The sequence below is a fragment of the Schistocerca nitens genome, chromosome 1 (genome assembly GCF_023898315.1).
Source record: "Schistocerca nitens isolate TAMUIC-IGC-003100 chromosome 1, iqSchNite1.1, whole genome shotgun sequence".
Classification (NCBI taxonomy): Eukaryota; Metazoa; Arthropoda; class Insecta; order Orthoptera; family Acrididae; genus Schistocerca; species Schistocerca nitens.
Genome location: NC_064614.1, coordinates 1136355762 through 1136363961, shown reverse-complemented (window position 1 = coordinate 1136363961; position 8200 = coordinate 1136355762).

Below are 8200 nucleotides of genomic sequence, written 5' to 3'. Positions count from 1 at the left end.
ATGTTTGTCTGTTTTCATTTTCTTGAGTGTTTCAGCAAAAGTCTGTGAGTTTACAATATGATGTTTACAGTGTCCCAATTTTGGCGCTAATAACCTTACCAGATTTTTTGCCAATCTGTAGCTGGGTGAACTGATTGCTCTAACAGTGAGCCTACGATGGATATTTTCCTAGCTTCCCTGTCTTCCTGACAATGGCCTATGCTGGATTATGACTAAGCTTACGGTACACTTCAGCTTCTAATAAATGTAGTACGTTAAGGTGGAAGTCTTCAGTGTTCAGAAGCATGCTGCATTTCCTTTGTTGGCTGCCAAGACAACAAACTCCTCATTATCATGTAATAAGCTTAAGCCATGTCCTTCCACCTGGCTAATATACATGCACGTATCAACCTTCCCTCAGCCATGCATGTGTCACTCATGTAAAACAGGTCGATAAAGCAGGTTGATACTGCTCTCACAACATGCCTTTCATGCAGGGGAGTTGCACATCATGGGCTTCAAGTCTGTTTCTTGCCTCTGACGTCTCAGCTGTCCTGCAAAGCAGGTCGATAACGTAGACAAATGCTACATTAACATAGTATACCCGTTTTGCAGGACAGCCTATATTTCAGGGGTTGCCAAACACTGTTTTAAATAATGACTAACTGAAACCCTCAGCTGCCGACAGGTGTTGTTGATATACCTCGATGTGGACAGCTGAAAATGTGTGCCCCGACCGGGACTCCAACCCAGGATCTCCTGCTTACATGGCAGACGCTCTATCCATCTGAGCCACCGAGGACACAGATGAATAGCGCGACTGCAGAGACTTATCCCTTGCACGCTTCCCGTGAGACTCAAATTCCCAACTCTCCACAATTCTACCTATGTAATGTACCTTATGGACATTTGCCCATTCACTCATTACTCGCGCACGGTTTGGCGATTCCCGTAAGAGTTTGGGCAACCTGTGCACATTCGCACAGACGAAGGTCAATGGCTGGGTAGCCTTTAACAGCCTTCGTCTGTGCGAATGTGCACAGGTTGCCCAAACTCTTACGGGAATCGCCAAACCGTGCGCGAGTAATGAGTGAATGGGCAAATGTCTATAAGGTACGTTACATAGGTAGAATTGTGGACAGTTGGGAATGTAAGTCTCACGGGAAGCGTGCAAGGGGTAAGTGCCTGCAGTCGCGCTATTCATCTGTGTCCTCGGTGGCTCAGATGGATAGAGCGTCTGCCATGTAAGCAGGAGATCCTGGGTTGGAGTCCCGGTCGGGGCACACATTTTCAGCTGTCCACATCGAGGTATATCAACAACACCTGTCGGCAGCTGAGGGTTTCAGTTAGTCATCATTTATTCCAGGGAAAAGCTGCACGGTCATCTACAGCATCTGTTCTTTCGAGAACATTATTTACTGTCTTCATATATAAACACTGTTTTGCCTGTATTCCTACTACTATTGGAGCTAGTCAGTTATAAGCCCCACAGTGCCGCCATTAATAAAAGTTTTTTGTTTGTGCGCCAGATTTGGTTGAAATCTATCAAGGTATTTGGGAGAAGATCCTGGACACACACACACACACACACACACACACACACACACACACACACACACACAGACATGAACGAGGGTAAGTCAATTACTATCCGCAATTTAGTTATATTTTTGTTTATTTTGGTAGTACTGTCCTTTTACGTTGATGACACATACTTCGTTTATTTGTTGTTATATCTTTGCAATTTTCAAGCTGCTAGGTTAGTTTTGTTATTGCTGCCATGCTGTTAATCATGGCTGCCCCGCTGTCCGTTTGCACCAAAGAAGAGCAACGTTTAACAGTGGTTTTACCACAATGGAGTGTCTACGAATGGATTAGAAAATTCCGAAATGGTCGCACAAGTGTCATGCACAATGAAGGAACTGGGCGACAGGTTACCGCCACAAATGAAGAAACCACCGAGTGTTCATGTGAAATGAACTATTGACGAAGTGGCACATTGTCTGCAAATTAGTCACGGTTCTGCCTACAAACTCATCCACAACAGGCTTGGGTTTCATAAAGTTTGTGCAAGATGGGTCCCAAAACAACACAGTTGCATAAACAAACGCACTTGGACATCTGCAAAAAATATTTGGATCACTATTGTAACAAAGAGGACAACTTAGACAGGAACATTACTGGTGACAAAACATGGACCCATCATTACGAGCCGGAGAGTAAACGGCCGAGTATGGAATGGACACATCCAAATGCGCTGTGCAAGAAAAAGTTGAAGACCCAACCGTCCGCAGGAAAACTGATGCTTATGGTTTTTTGGGACGCAGGAAGTCCAGTACTGGAACATTATAGGGAAAGGGGCACAACAATAAACAGTGCACGTTACACTGAGATGCTTACTGCCTGGCTAAAGCCTGCAATTCGAAGCAAACACCGAGGATTGCTGTCAAAATGTGTTGTGTTGTTGCACGGCAATGCCCGTGTGCATACTGCTGCTGGTGTGAGTTCCATTTTAAACAAACCGTACTGTGCAATGCGCATGATTACACAAGTCTGGCACTCAACAATTGTCGCACCGTTTAGTTAAACAAGCTTGAGCACAGTCATATGAAATCGAGTGGGAAAAATCTGTTTTCATCGTTCGACGGCTAAAAAAGAAAGCAACAGTGACTTCGGATTTCAACTGTCAAAAACAAAAAAAAAAAAAAAAACGCATAAAGAGCAACCATTGAATCGGTTTTTAACTGTCATGAGACTGGCACAAGTCATGTTCAGTATGATATACACCGTTTGATGCGACAAATTGAAATCAAGGAACAAAATGTTCCACAACAGATTGGAGTGTCTCAAGGGTCAACTTCAGAATGTGTTGTGCAACGTATGCCTTTTGTTCACCTACGCTTGTAATGACAGCACTAAACACAGCACCTTTCAGATAACACTACAGACAGAAGACACATGAAATAAAGTCAGGTGATGTGGACGGCCAGGCTGCAGAGAAATGGCAGCATTTCCAAAATGGCTTTGCAGCAACTGCTTCACCAGCTGTCCAACGTGCAGAGGAGGACCGCCTGGGATAAAAATGTTCCTACCCGCACATCCATGCTGTTGGAAGGTTGGAATGATGCTCGTGCGCAAAAGAATAATGCACACTGACTACGTGGTGCTCCGTGGCTCGAGCACTCACATACACAATCTTGTGCGTGCGGCGCACCCACAAAATTTTTAATTTGGTAAAACAAAGTGAAATAAATATTTCTCACTTGCCTTTATCAAGAAGTAATGAACCATGAAAACACTGACAAAGAAGTTAAAATTTCTTACCTCTAAAACATACCTATTTGTTTCAGATGTACACTCCTGGAAATTGAAATAAGAACACCGTGAATTCATTGTCCCAGGAAGGGGAAACTTTATTGACACATTCCTGGGGTCAGATACATCACATGATCACACTGACAGAACCACAGGCACATAGACACAGGCAACAGAGCATGCACAATGTCGGCACTAGTACAGCGTATATCCACCTTTCGCAGCAATGCAGGCTGCTATTCTCCCATGGAGACGATCGTAGAGATGCTGGATGTAGTCCTGTGGAACGGCTTGCCTTGCCATTTCCACCTGGCGCCTCAGTTGGACCAGCGTTCGTGCTGGTCGTGCAGACCGCGTGAGACGACGCTTCATCCAGTCCCAAACATGCTCAATGGGGGACAGATCCGGAGATCTTGCTGGCCAGGGTAGTTGACTTACACCTTCTAGAGCACGTTGGGTGGCATGGGATACATGCGGACGTGCATTGTCCTGTTGGAACAGCAAGTTCCCTTGCCGGTCTAGGAATGGTAGAACGATGGGTTCGATGACGGTTTGGATGTACCGTGCACTATTCAGTGTCCCCTCGACGATCACCAGTGGTGTACGGCCAGTGTAGGAGATCGCTCCCCACACCATGATGCCGGGTGTTGGCCCTGTGTGCCTCGGTCGTATGCAGTCCTGATTGTGGCGCTCACCTGCACGGCGCCAAACACGCATACGACCATCATTGGCACCAAGGCAGAAGCGACTCTCATCGCTGAAGACGACACGTCTCCATTCGTCCCTCCATTCACGCCTGTCGCGACACCACTGGAGGCGGGCTGCACGATGTTGGGGCGTGAGCGGAAGACGGCCTAACGGTGTGCGGGGCCGTAGCCCAGCTTCATGGAGACGGTTGCGAATGGTCCTCGACGATACCCCAGGAGCAACAGTGTCCCTAATTTGCTGGGAAGTGGCGGTGCGGTCCCCTACGGCACTGCGTAGGATCCTACGGTCTTGGCGTGCATCCGTGCGTCGCTGCGGTCCGGTCCCAGGTCGACGGGCACGTGCACCTTCCGCCGACCACTGGCAACAACATCGATGTACTGTGGAGACCTCATGCCCCACGTGTTGAGCAATTCGGCGGTACGTCCACCGGGCCTCCCGCATGCCCACTATACGCCCTCGCTCAAAGTCCGTCAACTGCACATACGGTTCACGTCCACGCTGTCGCGGCATGCTACCAGTGTTAAAGACTGCGATGGAGCTCCGTATGCCACGGCAAACTGGCTGACACTGACGGCGGCGGTGCACAAATGCTGCGCAGTTAGCGCCATTCGACGGCCAACACCGCGGTTCCTGGTGTGTCCGCTGTGCCGTGCGTGTGATCATTGCTTGTACAGCCCTCTCGCAGTGTCCGGAGCAAGTATGGTGGGTCTGACACACCGGTGTCAATGTGTTCTTTTTTCCATTTCCAGGAGTGTATTTGTGCAATGTCGCATGTGGTAACTTTAATTTGCCCAGTAAAAAAGAATTCACAGCAAACATTTATATTGATTATACCCATGTCATTCCGTGTCCATATAGAACAAGCAGCAAACGAATTCAAAATGTCTTCTGCTTGAACTTTAATTCTGGGAGAAAAATTAAGATTTGAAGGTTTGACGATAACACTGTAATCTCGGCAGAGTCAAGAAAGGGCTCGAAAGAGGAACACGCTCCCACGTTCCTTGTCTTTCTCTGGCCAAATCAAAGGCACTCCCCAGAATAAAAGTCGCAGTATACAGTGACTGAAATTCCGTCTTTTCGGCTTGCTTTCATGTTTACTTACAAGTGACATGCTATAACACGCACACTCAATTCGTCAACAACTGTTTTAAAGTATCTGCTTGCCAGTATTGAGCAACAATAAAGAATAATACGAGATACAAGGTAGTTGACTGTTACAAACTACCTCAACAGCTTCGTCTTTCTTTAAACGAAAAGGAAGGCATGGCAACAGCGTGGTTTAAGATTTCAGTGAAATTTTTTTAACGTAATCTGTGTTGTTATCAAATGGTTCAAATGGTTCTGAGCACTATGGGACTCAACTGCTGAGGTCATTAGTCCCCTAGAACTTAGAACTAGTTAAACCTAACAAACCTAAGGACATCACAAACATCCATGCCCGAGGCAGGATTCGAACCTGCGACCGTAGCGGTCTCGCGGTTCCAGGCTGCAGCGCCTTTAACCGCACGGCCACTTCGGCCGGCCTGTGTTGTTATCGTTTTGTTTGTTGAGATAATGGCATTGAATGACGTGGGAGCTTATATTGTAGACTGAAGGGGTGTTACCGCATTAATAGCTAGTACAAAGAAGGGGGTCTATTGACGGGGTGCGTGGAGCAAAAGCTCTTGGCTGGGCAAAAACTATCGCAGTTTCCTAACGTTACGCGGTCACTGAACGCGTGTGGAAAGCTGAAACACAATACTGGGTATTGCCTCTATACACACTTTCGAATTCGAACAGTTTCCTAGTCCCTATGGATAAATTCGTCATAAGTTTGTCGTCTTCATCACAGATGGACATTACTAACAGCGACAACAGTGAAAATCGTGTTCAGCCATAAAATAAGGAACCCGAGAATGTGTCTTTTGCCTATTCCCATTGTACATCAGCAAGAAGTGTCAAGAAACCATCAGGTCATACCACGAAGGATGGAAAATAACTTTTCCTTGGATTTATTACGACAGAGAATAGGACAAAGTGTTCTGTAGTGTTGGTAAAAACTCAGTATTGTGCTTCCATCTACTTCTACACACAGGGATACATATAATGCATTTGCTTGAAATGGATTTTCCTAGTGGCAACACGCAATTGAACGTTTCAGAGTTCATGAAAAATGTACGCTTCACTGTTCGTTCGAGACTGGTCTGGCAACTACGAAACAAAGTACCAATGTGTCATCCCTTATCTCAACACGAAAATTAGAAGATATGGAAAATGCACGCAAGGCGATTTTAAAGATGTAACTACCCTCCAGTTTTTAAGTCAGCAAGGAATAGCAGTTCGGGTCACACAGATGAATCATCAAATATTCGTCAGTTGTTGCTACTTAGAGCAGAAGATGCTCCTGACTTGAAATCTTGGCTACAGCAAACTTCATACAAGTAGGTTTCTCACGATATATTGAATGAAGTTGTCTCGTTACTATCCAGTGATGTACAGCAAAACATTGTGAAATCTATTAAGGAGGCACTATACTTTTCTCCTATTGTAGCTGAAACTTCAGACATACCAGTTAAGAAACAACTATCCATATGTTTCAGATATGTCGATAAAAGTCTTCAAGTTGAAAAAGTTTTATGGGATTCTATGATGTAGCCGCAACAAGTTCTAGGACGTTGAAGCCATCCACGATGCTGTAAGATACTGCTGTGGTCAATGTTATGATGGCGCGAGCAATGTCACTGGACATTTAACAGGATTAAAAAGTACGATTACTCAGTCGGAGCCGAGAGCTATATTTGCTCGTTGTTCGGTGCATAATTTGAATTTGGTAGTACAAGATGTGATGCAAAGTACTAGTCATGTGCGACACATTCTGATGAATCTTCGTGAGTTAATATCATTTATAAAACGTAAGAGGCTAGCGATGTTTCAATCGCTACAAGAAGAAAAAAATTATGGTGTTGTAAAAAACTTTCACAGACTGATTTTGCGACCATTCTGTCTTGCGATGTGGTGTGTCAGCATACAATCACTAAAATCGTCGGAAAGTAGTTACAACGTTCTCTTGAAATTATTGGAAGGTCTGTCAGAAGAAAAAAGTGTGGTCTGTGGGAACGCTAGATGATATTTTTCAGACCTGCGTCAAATGAGATTTATTATTTGCCTGAAAATGTTAATTTCAGTTTTCGGCTGGATTGAGCAACTTCATTACTAGTTTCAGAAGAAATCATTGTCATACCGTGAAATCAAAACATTCGTGGAAGCTGTGTCTGCAAGTTGAGTTTCACAAAGGGATGTATTTTTTGAGTTGTGGAATGAAACCATTAGGAAAGCGGAGGAACTTAACATTGAAGGACCAGTTTTGCCGCCGGCCGTGGTGGCCAAGCGGTTAAAGGCGCTACAGTCTGGAACTGCGCGGCCGTTACGGTCGCAGGTTCGAATCCTGCCTCGGGCATGGATGTGTGTGATGTCCTTAGGTTAGTTAGGTTTAAGTAGTTCTAAGTTCTAGGGGACTGATGACCTTAGAAGTTAAGTCCCATAGTGTTCAGAGCCATTTTTGACCAGTTTTGCCCAGAAATAGGAAGATGCCACAATACTGCAATGTAGGTAGCGATCATCGTATGTATCAAACGCTGGAGGAAATGTACAGACAAATATTTTTTGATAACAATTGATACGGCTATGCATTCGCTAAATTGTAGATTTGACTCAGAGGTTCTCGAACTTACAACTTGAAGCTTTTGCTGTCGATCAAACTGGTGCTGATTGAATCCTGCAATTCTATGGGGCAGACTTTCATAAAGACTAGCTAACACTGCATAGGAGCATATTTCTGGATGTGCGCTGAACGAAGAAAGAGGAAGTGGCCAACTTGTCAGACGTTACAAATATTTTAAGTAGAGAAAACATTGGTCCCATGAATGAAATGCTCACAGAATTTTTGAAGTTTGTTGGGATGATTTTAGCTAGACCTGTTACTTCTTGTACCTCTGAGCCGTCCCCTTCAGCACTTAGACGATTGAAAACGTTTTTGCGGTCAACAATGACACAAAAAAGATTGAACGATTTGGGAATATTGCATGTTCATAAAGAAGCGACTAAAAATACTGACACTACCAAAATAGCAAACAAATTCATATGCACAAATGACGTAAGAATGAAAGCGTTTTATACTGAAAGTTAATATGTTATGATTATTATTTGGTATGCAAAGTGA